The sequence below is a fragment of the Convolutriloba macropyga genome, chromosome 4, assembly GCF_964194025.1.
Source record: "Convolutriloba macropyga chromosome 4, txConMacr16.3, whole genome shotgun sequence".
Lineage (NCBI taxonomy): Eukaryota > Metazoa > Xenacoelomorpha > Acoela > Convolutidae > Convolutriloba > Convolutriloba macropyga.
The window spans coordinates 3,432,011-3,449,863 of NC_134471.1; the positions used below are offsets into that span (position 1 = coordinate 3,432,011).

General features: G+C 38.0%; 1 protein-coding gene across 1 annotated transcript in view; it reads left to right on the forward strand.

Moving 5' to 3' along the window:
* Positions 1–7,007: 7,007 nt before the first annotated feature.
* LOC142337417 (uncharacterized) overlaps positions 7,008–17,853 on the forward strand; it is a 44,924-nt gene continuing 34,078 nt past the window's right edge. Inside the window, exon 1 of the mRNA XM_075386620.1 lies at positions 7,008–7,086. The gene's annotated coding sequence lies outside the window, so the exon portion shown is untranslated. The remainder of the gene's footprint in view (positions 7,087–17,853) is intronic.

The window sequence follows — 17,853 nt, forward strand, 5'->3', positions numbered from 1 at the left end:
CTTGAGGTGTCACTGGGTGACAATTGTTGACAATTAAAGGTCACTTGTAGGTCAATGGGTGATAAACTGTGACAATTAGAGGCCAATGGGCCAAAAGGGGGTGGCTGGGTGACTATTTGTGACATATATATGTCATTGGGGGTTTACTGGGGGGAGAATATTGGAAGATTGGAGATCTATGGGGATAAATGAATGACAATTTGTCACATTTAAGGCTCACCGGGAAGATCTCTTGGTGGCAATTATTCTTAATTAGAGGTCACATGGGGATCACTGGTTGACAATTTGTTACAATTAGAGGCCACTGGAGAGGTTACTGGGAGATTATTGTTGTTAGTTAGAAGTCAGTTGGGAGTCACCGTGTGATAAAATGTGACAATTAGAGGTCAATTGTTGGTCACGAGGTGATAAATAATGACGATTAGAGGTCAAGACGTGGTCAAGGGATGAAAAAATGTGACAATTAGAGGTCCCTTTGCTGTCACTGGGTGACAATTTGTGACAACTATAGGTAATTTGAGGTGTCACTGGGTGACAAATGGTGACAATTAAAGGTCACTTGTAGGTCAATGGGTGATAATCTGTGACGATTAGAGGCCAATGCGCCAAAGCTGGGTCGGTGGGTAGCAATTTGTGACTTATATAGGTTATTGGGGGTTTACTGAGCGATAGTTTTGGAGGATTGGAGATCTATGCAAAGAAATTGATGACAATTTGGCAGATTTTCGGCTCACAGGGAAGATCGATTGGTGACAATTGGTCTTAATTAGAGGTCACTTGGGGATCACTTGCTGACAGTTGGTTACAATTAGAGGCCACTGGAGAGGTTACTGGGAGACTAGTGGGAGTCACTGTGTGATAAAATGTGACAATTGGAGGTCAATTGTTGGTCGCGATGTGATAATTTTTGACAATTAGAGGTCAAGACGGGGTCAAGGGATGAAAAAATGTGACAATTAGAGGTCCCTTTGCGGTCACTAGGTGACAATTTGTGACAAACATAGGTCGCTTGAGCTGTCTTTGGGTGACAATTGGTGACAATTAGAGGTCACTTGGAAGTCTTGGGGTGATAATCTGTGACGATTGGAGGCCAATGGGCCAACAGAGAGTCGCTGGGTGACAATCTGTGACATATATAGGTCATTGGGGGTTTACTGGGTGATAAAATGGGAAGATTCGCAATCTATGGGAAAAAATCTATGACAATTTGGCTCATTTATGGCTCACTGGGATGATCTCTTGGTGACCATTGGTCTCAATTAGAGGTCACTTGGGGTTCACTGGCTGACAAATTGTTGCAATTAGAGGCCACTGTAGAGGTTACTGGGAGACAATTGTTTTTAGTTAGAAGTCAGTTGGGAGTCACCGTGTGATAAAATGTGACAATTAGAGGTCAATTGTTGGCCGCGAGGCACTTGTGACAATTAGAAGCCAATTGGTTGTCGCTGGGCGAGAATTTGTGACAAATACAGGTCATTGAGGGTTCATCATTTGATAAATTGTGAAGATTGGAGGTATATGGGGAATCAGTGGATGACAATTTGGGAAATTTACAGTTCATTGGGAAGATCTTTTGGTGACAATTGGTCTTTATCAGAGGTCACTTGGGGATCACTGGATGATAATTCGTTACAATTAGAGGCCACTGGAAAGGTCATTGTGAGACTATGGGTGTTAATTAGAAGGCAGTTGGGAGTCACCTTGTGATAAATTCTGACAATAAGAGGTCACTTGTGATGTCACGGGTTGATAATTTGTGACGATTAGAGGCCAATGGGGGGTCAAAAATTGACCATTTGTGACAATAGAAGGTCGTTTAGGAGGTCAATGAACTACAATCTGTTACAATTAGAGGCCACTTGGGTTAACTGGGTGAAAATTTGTGACTATTGGAGGTCAATTGGATGACCATTGACAGCCATGTGTGACCATTCGAGGTCATTGCGGGGTTAATGTATAACTTTCGTGACATTTAGAGGCCCCCTTTGGTCGCTTCTGCCAATTTGTGACAAGTGAAGGTCAGTTTGGATCAATTGGTAACAAATTGTGATTTTACTGGTCACTGGAATTTTTACTGCGTGACATTTGGTGTTAATTAAAAGACAGATGGATGTCACTGTGCGACAGTTTGAGATACTTATTGGTGCTTTTGGGGTCAATTTTATGACAGTTTGTGACACCCATAGGTCATTTGGTGTGTCACTGGGTGACAGTTTGTGACAATGGGAGGTCATTTGGGAGGTCACTGAAATACAATTTGTTACAATTAGAGGCCACTTGGGGGTCACTGAGTGATAATTTGTGACAATTAGAGATTAATGGGGGGACAATTCTGGACAATTTGTGACGAATCCAGGTCCTTTTAGGGTCGCTGGCTGACAGTTTGTGACAACTAAATTTCAAATGGGGGATCAATGGAAGATGATTTTTGACTTTTAAAAGTCACTGGGAAGGTCAATTGGTGTTTAAAAGTGTTCAGCTGGAGGTTCATCGAGTGAGAATAAGAGGTCACTTTTGGGTCACGGATTGATAATTTGTAACGATTACAGGTCAACGGATTTAGGTCGCTGGGTGACAATTGGTGACAAAGAGGGTTCGCTTTTGAGGAACTTGAAAAAGAATTCGTTACAATTAGAGTTCAGTTGGGGATCACTGGTGATAATTTCTGAACATTAGACGACCAGACTGGGACAAGTGATGACAATATGTGACAATTAGATGTCACTTTTCAGTCACTGGGTGACAATTTTTGACAACTATAGGTCGCTTGAGCTGTCTTTGGGTGACAATTGGTGGGTGACAATTAGAGGTCACTTGGAAGTCTTGGGGTGATAATCTGTGACGATTGGAGGCCAATGGGCCAACAGAGAGTCGCTGGGTGACAATCTGTGACATATATAGGTCATTGGGGGTTTACTGGGTGATAAAATGGGAAGATTCGCAATCTATGGGAAAAAATCTATGACAATTTGGCACATTTACGGCTCATTGGGAAGATCTCTTGGTGACCATTGGTCTCAATTAGAGGTCACTTGGGGTTCACTGGCTGACAATTTGTTGCAATTAGAGGTCACTGGAGAGGTTACTGGGAGACTATTGTTGTTAGTTAGAAGTCAGTTGGGAATCACCGTGTGATTAAATGTAACAATTAAAGGTCATTTGTGAGGTCACGAGGTGACAATTTGTGACGATTAGAAGCCAATTGGGTGCCGCTGGGAGACAATTTGTGACAAATATAGGTCATTGGGGGTTCACTGTTTGATACTTTGTGAAGATTGGAGAACTATGGGGAATCACTGGATGACAATTTGGCAAATTTACAGTTCACTGGGAAGATCTCTTGGTGACAGTTGGTCTTTATCAGAGGTCACTTGGGGATCACTGGATGATAGTTCGTTACAATTAGAGGCCACTGGAAAGGTCAATGTGAGACAATGGGTGTTAATTAGAAGGCAGTTGGGAGCCACCTTGTGATAAATTGTGACAATTAGAGGTCACTTGTGAGGTCACGGGTTGATAATTTGTGACAATTAAAGGCCAATGGGGTGTCAATAGTTGAACATTTGTGACAATAGAAGGTCGTTTAGGAGGTCAATGAACTACAATCTGTTACAATTAGAGGCCACTTGTGTTAACTGGGTGCAAATTTGTGACTATTGAAAGTCAATTGGATGACCATTGATAGCCATGTGTGACGATTCGAGGTCATTGCGGGGTCAATGTATAAACTTCGTGACATTTAGAGGCCCACTTTGGTTGCTTTTGCCAATTTGTGACAAGTGAAGGTCAGTTTGGGTCAATTGGTGACAAATTGTGAGTTTACTGGTCACTGAAATTTTTACTGTGTGACATTTGGTGTTAATTAAAAGACAGTTGGAGGTCACTGTGTGACAGTTTGAGACAATTACTGGTGCCTTTGGGGTCAACGAATGACAGTTTGTGACACCTATAGGTCATTTGGTGTGCCACTGGGCGATAGTTTGTGACAATAGGAGGTTATTTGGGAGGTCACTGAAATACACTTTGCTACGACTAGAGGCCACTTGGGTGTCACTGAGTGATAATTTGTGACATTTAGAGGTTATTTGGGGGCAATACAGGACAATTTGTGACGAATCGAGGTCCTTTTAGGGTCACTGGCTGACAGTTTGTGACAACTAAAGTTCAATTGGGGGATCAATGGAAGATGATTTTTGACTTTTAAAAGTCACTGGGAAGGTCATTTGGTGTTTAAAAGAGTTCAGCTGGAGGTTCTTCGAGTGACAATTAGAGGTCACTGTTGGGTCACTGAGTGATAATTTGTGACGATTAGAGGTTCACGGATTTAGGTTGCTGGGTGACAATTTGTGACAAAGAGAGGTAGCTTTGGAGCAACTTGAAAAAGAATTCGTTACAATTAGAGTTCAGTTGGGGGTCACTGATGATAATTTGTGAACATTACAGATCCCATTGGGGTCACTGAGTGACAATTCGTTAGGACTTTAGGTCTCTTGAGGTGTCACTGGGTGACAGTGTATTACAATAGGATGTGTGACTATTCGAGGTCAATTAAGGGGTCTATGTATGAATATTTGTGACAATTAGAGGCCCCTTTGGGTCGCTGCTGACAATGTGTGACAATAGAAGGTCATTTTCGGGGATCAATGGGTGACAGTTTGTGACAAGATGAGGTCAGTTTGGAGGTCACTGGAAGACAATTTGTTACCGTCAGGGTTTACTTGGGTGTCACTAAGTTATAAATTTCTACGACTAGAGGTCAATTGAGATTGAATGGATGACAATTTGTGTTAATTAGAGGTCTCTTTTGGGGCTCATTGTGTGAGAGTTTGTGACACCTCAGGATCAATTGGGGGATCAATTGGTGACAATTTTTGTCCTTTACAGATTACTGGGAAGGTCACTGGCTTGCAATTGGTGTTAATTAGAGACAGTTTTGGATCACTTTTTAACAATATGTGAAAATTAAAGGTCCCCTGGGGTCGCCAGGTGGTAATTTGAGACAACTATAGGTCACTTGGGAGGTTTTTGATTGACAATCTGTGACACTTAGAGTTCATTTGGGGGTCAGTGGCTGACAGATTGTTACAATTAGAGCTCAGCTTGCGGTCGCTAGGGTAAAAATTTGTTACAAGTATTGGTCACTTAACATTTTATTACTTTTGGATGTGACTTAACAGTTCACTGAGTAATGAATTGTGACCATGAGAGGCCACTTCGGGAGTTACTGGGTGCCATTTGGTGATAATTCGAGGTAATTTGTTTACCTGTGTTATAACTTGTGAAGATTAGAGATCTATGGGGGATCAATGGATGACAATTTGTGACCTTCAGAGGTCACTGGGAAGGCTTCTTGGTGACAATTCTTCTTAATTAGAAGTCAGTTGAAAGTTACTGTGTGACAGTTTTTGAATTTTACAGGTCACTGGGAATTTTGGGACCGCATCAAAAATGGGCGAACTCGTTCAATTCATCGGTAAAAAACTTCGATTCGCCGCGTAATATTGTTCTCAAATTGCATCAGTGATAGAAAAGGCTTTCCTTTTTCAAAATCTAATGGATCACTTTACGAAAAATTAGTAAATAGATAAATAATATATTTGCCTTTCAGGTTAAACTCTTTCGCAAACGGCACGTAGACTGATTAAAAAGGTAATTATCATTTTACTTTTTTTATACGAACTAAAATTTTTAAAAAATGAAAAAATGCAAATTTTCTTAAGTTTTACATAAACTTTTTATCAATATTAATAGGTAGATGAATGCTTTTAAAGTAATATTTACTACTGATGCCGCCTTTATATCAGAACACATAAATCTATGCTGCACAAATTGCATTTACCGGTCATTAATATTTTTTGTTGCATTCTAATTTAAGAGAACTTTCATCTCCGAATAATTTGATTCTTGACAAGATTCCAGCCACGCAAATTTGTGCCATTTTGCACTCGAATTTAATTAAAGATCACAAGCTATATTTTTATCATTCGAGCGAGAGAACTTTAATACGAAAAATACGAAGTATCGCAGTAGTTCACGAACTTGTACCCCCCCCCCCCCCCCCCCCCAGCTGCGCCTAAGAGCACTTATTGAGCCGTGTACATAATATTGTTAAGTAGTAATGTTAGCTGTTCGATACATTAAATACATTATATTCAAGAGATTCTTTATTTATCTGCATATCAAACTATGATAGACTCAACATCTTCAAAATCTTGTCCAAGCAGCGTGTACGCATTGCTGCTATTCTATCTAACGTTTTCACTGGTGTCCGAAAAAATAGATGAAGTAAAAATTAGCCGAACTAACAAAAGTAGAAAAATAGAAGAATTAACTCTACAAATAAAGAAACATAAGAGGGACACGCAATTAACTAGGCGAACGCAAAGTAAGCCGATAGGCAAGCAAGCCGACAGAAAAGCAAGCCGAAAGTTATGTAATAGTTATGTAATCTATCAGAAATAATACATTGTCAGCCGTTACAATCAATACTGCGCGTAGTATTATAGTGCATAATGTATTCCAATGCACCAAAGAAATAAAAATGCGTCAATTTTTAGACATCTAGTGGGTACGGGCCTCAGCAGACCGCTGTCCATGGTCATGCCTCTCATCCGCTGTGGGATGTAATCCGGAAATAGCGGGCCGGTTATCGCGGCGAAGCCGCGACGCGCGCGAAGCGCGCCCACCGCCCCGCTAGGGGCAACTTAAAATACCGGTATCCGAAAATTTTTCGGCTTACTTGACCTCATTTTCAAAATTCGGCTTGCTTGCCTATCGGCTTGCTTGACCGCCACCAATTAACTAACATGCGTACGCTTTAAATTAACGCATTTGGCCATGCCTTGTATGCCACGGCCATGCTTCAGCGGCCTATTTGATTGGATACCAATCTTCTCAACCGAACGAAATATCACCATCGAACATCGACGGCTACTATTGACGGGACCGTTTTGACTATCATCACAAAAATTTTTCTTGTGTTATTCTTTTTTCTCATAGTTTAGATTCTCATAGTTACATATGTAAAACTGCAGTGTAAAACTAAGTGATCAAATTTTGACTGCTTGAAACGTCGACTACTTAAAGGTGAGTTTTTAAAAATTCAAAATGGGCCTAATTATAGACCAAAGTATACACATATAATTCATGGAGACAGACCGAACATACTTGGTCCGAACTCTATTGAGACGTATGCCAAGCAAATTTTGGGTATTAATGCCGCAACTCAGGGTGGTGTAATGAAAAAATCAGGCGACATTCAAATTTCAGTTCCATACGATACAGTTTTTGTCTGTGGTGGGGTATTATACCAGACGTTATGGTCTGGACTAGAACTTTTATCGCACTATGTCGAATAACAAATCCACTAACTCTAACGAAGGCACGTTCGTTCGATTCAAACGTCGCTCTGGCTAATTCTGCTTCATACTTTTGATGCACCAGATCATAAATCTGCTCACTAAAATCCTTAATACCCTCTTACCAGAAAAATTCATAACAGAAAAAATCTCATACCTTTCATGCAATAGCAGTTGAGGGTTTGAGGAATTGTTCCACACTAGATGCATACAAAATTAAGTTTTTTCCCTAACTAAATTTTGATTACTTTTGCTAGTTTTGTTCGCGGTCTGTTTGTTGTTGTTGTGCAAAACGTCCCTTTAAAACCTAATTGTTAATTGGGCAAGAGGATTTCAACATGTGATGTGTCAACAACTTTATGTGATGGTTTCAAAACAACATCAAGAAACTAAGAAGTTTTAATTATTAAAGTTTCAAAGAACAAAAGGAGAACTTACCTAACCAACTTTGTTGCTATGTCGATAAGTAATGGCCACAAAACTAAACTCAATTCTAATTTTGTTTTGGCGCTATCATTAACTTATTGACCTATCAATCATATGTCAGAAGTAAATTTTCCCACCAACAGAAACCTGATTCTAACATCCACCGACCTCCAACTATTGAACTCGATTGTATCTAGGCCACATATGATTCTCATGAAATGTTGATGAGAATATGAAATCACTTCCGAGATTCGGAACATCTATTCACATGTCAGGCAAGTAAAATATTTTTAGCTAATTTAAATTTTCTCTGTATATTTTTGCATAGATAACTACTATAAATACGAGCTAATTTATGTATATTTTCAGTTCCAAATTTTAATTTAAAATTGATTTTATTGAATTCTTTTGACCCCTATTATCGATCAAGACAATGGTGTCCAGACCAATTACAGAGAGACAAATTTTGGATCTACAGAATGCAGAAACAGCTACGGCGTGGATTTTTTCTTTTGTGGCGAAATGTCGCGCAGAGAAGAAGAGGGACCAGATCGACACAGACGGACCTACAGGTAACCAATCTCTTTCTTAGTGTTTGCGGGCACGATGCAGTTATGAATAATAGGAGCCTAATTATATTAGGAATTTGATAGACACTCCGTATAAAGACATCAGATTGGCGAATCAAAATTATATTTCTCCTAAAGAGAGAGTATTAACGGCAGAAAAGGCTAAATTTCTGTCTCTAAAACAAGGTTTAGAGGAGTCACATGACTATTTCCTAGCACGTCTTTGAGAATAAGCACGCTATTGTGACTTCGAAAAACTCAAAACAGCGGCGAAGCTCGAAGAAAATTTGATAAAAAAAGTTTATCTGAAGATTGATGGACCTGAAACAAAACTTAGTTTAATAGATAGTATTGAAGCAAAACCAACATTATTGATTACGGAAATGATCAAAAGCTTACAGTTCAGAAGTTAGGCAACGATTTTTGCAAGTTCTTCATCAGGTTATAACACCTTTACTGTGAAAAAAGTAATTGAGTTCAACTTTAAAAATACCTTTGGAAAACCAAAGAAAGATTTACGGCTAAAAAAGCAACAATATAGCCACTAGATGTGGAGTTGAGCCACATTCTGTTAGACGCTATACAGTGCTAAGAAAAAATGCATCACCTGTGAAAAAGTGGGGCACTTCTCAAAAATGTGTAGAAGCAAACTGCAAACAAATTCAGGTAAGTACAATAAACAAAATAACTTTTGCGAAGGAGAAAACAATTCTTCAGAGCAAGCATCTCCAGCATCAGAGTTGGGAACGTTTTATACTAAAGAACAAATCATAAGCATGTCTGCGACATGGGAATATATCTCAGTAAATAATTGCAAAATAAGTGTGCAGGTTGACACAGGTGCAGATAGCACAGTGATATCATCAAAAAATGATGGATTGAGCTTGGTAAAACTCAGTTGGATAGTAAGATAAGACATCTCGAAGCTTATAATGGTAATCAATTAACGCTTCTGGGATCACTGACTTGTGACGTTGAGTGGAACGGAAGCAAGCTCACACAAAAACGACTAGCAGTTGCGCAGTCTGATAAAGAATTTGGACTACTTAGTAGGGATCTTCTACCCAAGCACGGCATGGACAACATCACAACCGAGCTTTTACTTGCTGTAAAACGTTACAAAGCTCATGTGAAGCTGATACTGGCCAATGTTCTGCTGATACCTGATCACAGCCAATGTTCTGCAAAGCCAGAAAGAAACCTGTACCTTTTCAAGACAGGTTCTCAGAGAAGCTGGAAGAGGTGGTCAGACAGGGCATATTTGAACTGGTACAGCCAAGAGGAAACACTAATGCATCTTCAGTTGTGTGGCAGAGAAAGAATAGTGGAGAACTGGGACTTTGTGTTGACTTGAAAGTGCATATCAATGGCAATGTGATGGATGAGAACTACCCAATACCAGACATGGAGACGATCCTCCACAACCTACTTGGGGCCTCATACTTTGGCGAAATTGACCTCTCAGATGCCTAATATCCAGTTGAACTTGACGAGGAGGAGAAAGATGTACGCATAATCAACACATCTCAGGGACTGTTCAAGATATGCCAACTACCTCAGGGATTTAAAAACTCCTCTTCAATGTTCCAGAATGGCATGGAATCAACACTCAAAGGAATCAAAGGTGTCGTGAAATTTTAGGACGATGTGTTGGTGTATGGAACTACCAACGAACAGTTCGATAAAACAATGCTTGCAAGAATCGACTACGCGAGAAAAATTTTACTATTAATGAGAAAAAGTCTAACCCAAAACCAGTCGATAACGTTAGTTTTTTGGGATACTGCATTCCAAGGGAGGAAGCATCAGATCTTAAACCTGTTGAAAAAAATGCAAAAGCACCAACTAACAACAAACAACATGAATCGTTTGTTGTGCTAGCAAATTTTTACGGAAGTGTGATCCCTGATTTTGCAACAAAAATGCTACTTTAAATGACATGAGAAATAGCGAATTCTCATGGAGCAAGTTGCAACAAAAAGCTTTTGAAGACATAAAAAATGAATTATGTGCTAAACCACTTGTACAGCCATATAGTTTACAAATAGAGGCATTAGTTACAACTGACAAATCTGAAAAAACAATTGGCGGGGTTTTTTTTAGCAAGAAGGATATCCAGTCATATATGTACCGCGAAAGTTGACGCCAGCGGAGTACAACTACTCAAAAATAGAGCGGAAAGCACTGGCAATTGTATTCGTGGTCACAAGAGTGACGCAATTCCTTCTTGGACGACGATTTCCTTACAGACGGACCACAAACCACTCAAATATCTCTTTGCACCAGACGAAGAAATCCCGAAAACAGCATCAGCTAGAATCGCAAAATTGGAAATAGATTTAATGGGCTTTGATTATGATTTAAAGTACACACCGGGAGAACAGATACACCAAGCAGAAGCTTTGAGCAGAATGGATTTTGACAAAGACGAATCCGACAATGATCGAGTGTGCTTCGCATCAATAACATCTACTTCACTCAGAGTGATTTGGTGACCCAGGCAGAAATCAAAGCTGAAATTGGAACAAACATACTCTTCCAGGACATAATGAAAACAATTAAAAGCGGAAAATGGAAACAATCTTCAGAAGCGGAAAAAGGATTCGAACATCACAAATATGCACTGACCATACACAATGGAATCATCTTCAGGAGTGTTGTTCCTATTTATTCTACCCAAACTACGACACTTGGTTTTGGCCAGAGCGCAAGAGACACATCTTGGAAAAAATGCAGCTGATGCAACAGTCAGAATGATAGCATGATGGCCTGGCATTACCCAAGACCTTCAACATTTGGTTAGTAAATGTAAGAATTGTCAAATGAACAGGCCTAGCATGGGAAAAACAGTCTATGCGTGGCCCAAAGTCGACGTTTGGGAACTTCTCCACATGGACTGCGGTTATGTTATGGACCAAGGCAAAATCTTAGTAATTGTTGACGCGGGTTCTGGCTGGATAGAAGCTTTCCTCGCGGGAAATAGAACATCAGAAACAGTTAAAATATATATTAGTCTGTTCTTTGCAAGATTAAGAATACCAAAAACCTAAGTACCCGATAATGGTTCCGAATTTCTACGTGGTGACCTTAAAGAGTGGTGTGAAATACTGGGAATACAGAAAAAGGAATCACCCCGGTCTCTCATCCAAGAGCTAAAGGACTAGCTTAAAGAGCAGTTCAGACAGTGAAGCGGGCACTTCAAGCATGGAGTCGCAATCTTAATGTGTCATTTGGAGCAATCCTGCAAAGGGCACTGATGACACATTGCAACACGTCAAAGACATGGAGGAAACTCCAGTTGAATTCCTGTTGGGACGCAGAGTGAGACTTGCAGTAATAACATGATTCGATTTATGTGAACCCATTCCATTCAAAGCCAATGAAAAGACAAAAAAAGTTCCTGCTAACTTCATTATCAGAAAGAACTTGAACACATCTTTCATTTAGCCCGAAATTTCAACACGGACTATTCTAGTGAGCGACAACCAAATTCCGATTCTAGAAGAGGACATTGTGAAAACCGAACCAGCAGTGGAGGAGACCATATGTCAATCAGAGCAACAAGTTCAGAACGCCGATGTGGGACCTTCACATCAGGATGAAGCTTCTGCAGCCACATAAGCTGCACAGCACCAACAACCCGAACCACCAGAGCCTTCACGAACATCAACAAGAAATAGAAGACAACTCGAGAGGTTTGGAGAACCTATACCCACAAACTTGCCTAAAAAAGAGGGAGGACGTAATGGTTTCTAGGAAACAACAAGATATTTAGAAGTTTCCTCTATTAAAGTTTCCAAGAACAAAGGAAGAACTTACCTGGCGAACTTTGTTGCTATGTCGTTAAGTAATGACCAGAAAACTAATCTCAATTCTAATTTTGTTTTGGCGCTATCATTATCTTATTGACCTATCAATCACATGTCAGAAGTAAATTTTCCCAACAACGGAAACCTGATTCTAACATCCACCGACCTCCAGCTATTGAACTCGATTGTATCTAGGCCACATATGATTCTCATGAAATGTTGATGAAAATATGAAATCACCTCCGAGATTCGGAACTAAGATCTATTCACATGTCAGTCAAGTAAAATATTTTTAGCTAATTTAAATTGAAATCTTTTGACCTATGTTATCGACCACGACATTTTAGCCAGATCGTAGTTTCAAACTTCTGCATTTCTGCACTGAAAAAGAAGACATAGAAGGATAGTCAAACAAAACTTTATATAGAAACCAACCCACGCGCAGTAGAGTTGAATGATTTTATTTGTCTTCACATACAAAGACGTTTTGACCAACGTGAGAATTGATGAGTACGGGTAATCGGCCGGAAAGTGCTCTCCCACCGTCAATTTTTTGGGCTGGGTTTCTACAGTCAATTTCAGGTACTGAATGACTGCTTGAAAAAATTTACTATTTCAATTATCAACACAAAACACTCATGACATAGATTTTACCTCGCGGTTTTTATTATCACCTTCTCGAAGAATTTCAAAATCTCAATTTCACCTCGGAATTTCATTTTATTTCAAGACACTTAGTCAATTTTTAGTCAATAATAGAAATAATCGACATATTAAAAATTAAGGGGTCTCTATGTAGTGCGCCTAAAAACCCAATTGTTGATAATGGCGTTTGGCGAGAATATCGAACTAACTGAAACGAACAGCAATTTGTCTATCAGAACGGAACATTGCAAAAGTAACTGTTGGTTTCAAAGATTTAAAGGTGTGTGACTTCGAAAATATTATTCGAATTAAAGGAGAAGTCACACTCCTTTAAATCTTTGAAACCAACAGTTACTTTTGCAATGTTCCGTTCTGATAGACAGATTGCTGTTCGTTTCAATTAGTTCCATATTCTCGCCAAACGCCATTATCGACAATTGAATCTTTAGGCGCACTACTTTGAGACCCCTTAATTTTTAATATGTCGATTACTTCTATTATTGACTAAAAATTGACTAAGTGTCTTGAAATAAATTGAAATTCTGTAGACAAAGTCAAATAATAATTTGGGAGATAAACAATCAATGAACGTTAAATGTATTTACGACAGAATTGCTATACAATTGTATTTCTAATTTGTTAGGGAAGTAACCCGCATAATTTAAACAAATATAACGATATAAGATATTTCCGAGCTGCAGATATTTAGCGGTTTATCGTGATTTCAAATTAACAGTTGAAACTCAATTAGGCTTGAATTGCAGAGTATAAACGACTATTTTTGCTCATTTTACCGAGTAAGATTTCAAGTCACGCAAAGAAGCAGATTGAACTTATTTGAATCAATTGCGCTCTCATAGTTTTCGTTCAGTGGATTACTATTACAAATTCTGCGGCAAAAGATCTACAGCGTACAAATTGACGAATAAAATGGAGTAAAAAAGATTGTTGTAAGCTAGGAACGTATAATCACTGTCCAATTTTTCTGCTCAGAACTATGATCACCAAACACCATTGACTTTCAAAAAAGTACTAGCCCATAGCCACTTGAGTGGTACAGAAGAGCAAATCAACCAACTTTTTGGAATCAAAGGCAAACAAACATGACCCTTGAGTGTTGTAATTTTGTTGAAAAGTGTCAGCAAGTCGAATCAAATTAAATTTCCAGGTAACTCTGGTTGCAAAAATAGAATGCTCGTGATATAGATTCACCTCACGGTTGTTATCAGCTCTGAGAAGTTATCAAACTCCGAGGTGAAATTGAGATTTTGAAATTCTTCGAGAAGGTAATAAAAAAACCGCGAGGTAAAATCTATGTCATGAGTGTTTTGTGTTAATAAATAATATAGTAAACTTTTTAAAGCGGTCATTTCAAGCAGAAGGGGGAACAAATTTCTTTTTGCAGTCTTTGTGTTTCGTTGGTGTTATTGAGTTAACTAAATGAGCAATGCGTGGATTGAATTGAACAATTTCAACAAAGCGAGAAAAGTTTATTACGTAATCTCTTAACCATGTAAGCCTTACAAAAAGAGTAGATGCACATAAAATATGTTCTAATTTACGTAGAAAGGTCGGAAAAAGTTCGTTTAACATAACTTTCGTTGAACTTACTAATATACAAAACCGATTGCGCTCAGTTTAGGCTGAATAGTTTTATGTTTCAAAAACTTCTCGGTGATCAATCTTAGACTATGACCTGCCAAAAAATGTTACTGGACTGCAAGTTTGATGCACTTTTGCCTTGATGTAACGTTACACACCGTTGGATTGCACATAGCTTGAATAAAAAATTTTACGACAGAGCGTCCCATCATATTCCGAAAATAATATTCGAATTAAAGGAGAAGTCACACTCCTTTAAATCTTTGAAACCAACAGTTACTTTTGCAATGTTCCTTTCTGATAGACAGATTGCTGTTCGTTTCAATTAGTTCCATATTCTCGCCAAACGCTATTATCGACAATTGAATCTTTAGGCGCACTACTTTGAGACCCCTTAATTTTTAATATGTCGATTACTTCTATTATTGACTAAAAATTGACTAAGTGTCTTGAAATAAATTGAAATTCTGTAGACAAAGTCAAATAATAATTTGGGAGATAAAAAATCAATGAACATTAAATGTATTTACGACAGAATTGCTATACAATTGTATTTCTAATTTGTTAGGGAAGTAACCCGCATAATTTAAACAAATATAACGATATAAGATATTTCCGAGCTGCAGATATTTAGCAGTTTATCGTGATTTCAAATTAACAGTTGAAACTCAATTAAGTTTGAATTGCAGAGTATAAACGACTATTTTTGCTCATTTTACCGAGTAAGATTTCAAGTCACGCAAGGAAGCAGATTGAACTTATTCGAATCAATTGCGCTCTCATACTTTTCGTACAGTGGATTACTATTACAAATTCGGCCGCAAAAGATGTACAGCGTACAAATTGACGAATAAAATGGAGTAAAAAAGATTGTTGTAAGCTAGGAATGTATGAACACTGTCGAATTTTTCTGCTCAGAAATATGATCACCAAACACCATTGATTTTCAAAAAATTACTAGCCCATTGCAACTGGAGTGGTACAGAAGAGCAAATCAACCAATTTTTTGGAACCAAAGGCAAACAAACATGACCCTTGAGTGTTGTAATTTTGTTGAAAAGTGTCAGCAAGTCGAATTAAATTAAATTTCCAGGTAACTCTGGTTGCAAAAACAGAATACTCGTGATATAGATTCACCTCACGGTTGTTATCAGCACTGAGAAGTTATCAAACTCCGAGGTGAAATTGAGATTTTGAATTTCTTTGAGAAGGTAATAAAAAAAACCGCGAGGTAAAATCTATGTCATGAGTGTTTTGTGTTGATAAATAATATAGTAAACTTTTTAAAGCAGTCATTTCAAGCAGAAGGGGGAAAAAATTTCTTTTTGCAGTCTTTGTGTTTTGTTGGTGTTATTGAGTTAACTAAATGAGCAATGCGTGGATTGAATTGAACAATTTAAACAAAGCGAGAAAAGTTTATTACGTAATCTCTTAACCATGTAAGCCTTACAAAAAGATTAGATGCACATAAAATATCTTCTAATTTACGTAGAAAGGTCGAAAAAAGTTCGTTTAACATAACTTTCGTTGAACCTACTAATATACAATACCGATTGAGCTAAGTTCAGGCTTAATAGTTTTATGTTTCAAAAAATTCTCGGTGATCAATCTTAGACTAAGACCTGCCAAAAAAGTTACTGGACTGCAGGTTTGATGCACTTTTGCCTTGATGTAACGTTACACACCGTTGGATTGCATATAACTTGAATAAAAAATATTACGACAGAGCGTCCCGTCATATTCCGAAAATAATATTCGAATTAAAGGAGAAGCCACACTCCTTTAAATCTTTGAAACCAACAGTTACTTTTGCAATGTTCCGTTCTGATAGACAGATTGCTGTTCGTTTCAATTAGTTCCATATGTTCGCCAAACGCCATTATTGACAATTGGATTTTTAGGCGCACTACTTTGAGACCCCTTAATTTTTAATATGTCGATTACTTCTTTTATTGACTAAAAATTGACTAAGTGTCTTGAAATGAATTGAAATTCTGTAGACAAAGTCAAATAATAATTTGGGAGTTAAACAATCAATGAACTTTAAATGTATTTACGACAGAATTGCTATACAATTGTATTTCTATATTGTTAGGGAATTAACCCGCATAATTTAAACAAATATAACGATAAAAAATATTTCCGAGCTGCAGATATTTAGCAGTTTATCGTGATTTCAAATTAACAGTTGAAACGCAATTAAGTTTGAATTGCAGAGTATAAACGACTATTTTTGCTCGTTTTACCGAGTAAGATCTCAAGTCACGCAAAGAAGCAGATTGAACTTATTCGAATCGATTGCGCTCTCATACTTTTCGTACAGTGGATTACTATTACAAATTCTGCGGCAAAAGATCTACAGCGTACAAATTGACGAATAAAATGTAGTAAAAAAGATTGTTGCAAGCTAGGAACGTATAATCACTGTCGAATTTTTCTGCTCAGAACTATGATCACCAAACACCATTGACTTTCAAAAAAGTACTAGCCCATGGCCACTTGAGTGGTACAGAAGAGCAAATCAACCAACTTTTTGGAACCAAAGGCAAACAAACATGACACTTGAGTGTTGTAATTTTGTAATTTTGTTGAAAAGTGTCAGCAAGTCGAATCAAATTAATTTTCCAGGTAACTCTGGTAGCAAAAATAGAATACTCGTGATATAGATTCACCTCACGGTTGTTATCAGCACTGAGAAATTATCAAACTCCGAGGTTAAATTGAGATTTTGAAATTCTTCGAGAAGGTAATAAAAACCGCGAGGTAAAATCTATGTCATGAGTGGTTTGTGTTGATAAATAATATAGTAAACTTTTTAAAGCAGTCATTTCAATCAGAAGTGGGAACAAATTTCTTTTTGCAGTCTTTGTGTTTCGTCGGTGTTATTGAGTTAACTAAATGAGCAATGCGTGGATTGAATTGAACAATTTAAACAAAGCGAGAAAAGTTTATTACGTAATCTCTTAACCATGTGAGCCTTACAAAAAGATTAGATGCACATAAAATATTTTCTAATTTACGTAGAAAGGTCGGAAAAAGTTCGTTTAACATAATTTTCGTTGACCCTACTAATATACAAAACCGATTGCGCTCAGTTTAGGCTTAATAGTTTTATGTTTCAAAAACTTCTCGGTGATCAATCTTAGACTAAGACCTGCCAAAAAAGGTTACTGGACTGCAGGTTTGATGCACTTTTGCCTTGATGTAACGTTACACACCGTTGGATTGCATATAGCTTGAATAAAAAATTTTACGACAGAGCGTCCCGTCATATTCCGAAAATAATATTCGAATTAAAGGAGAAGTCACACTCCTTTAAATCTTTGAAACCAACAGTTATTTTTGCAATGTCCCGTTCTGATAGACAGAGTGCTGTTAGTTTCAATTAGTTCCATATTCTTGCCAAACGCCATTATCGACAAATGGTTTTTTAGGCGCACTACT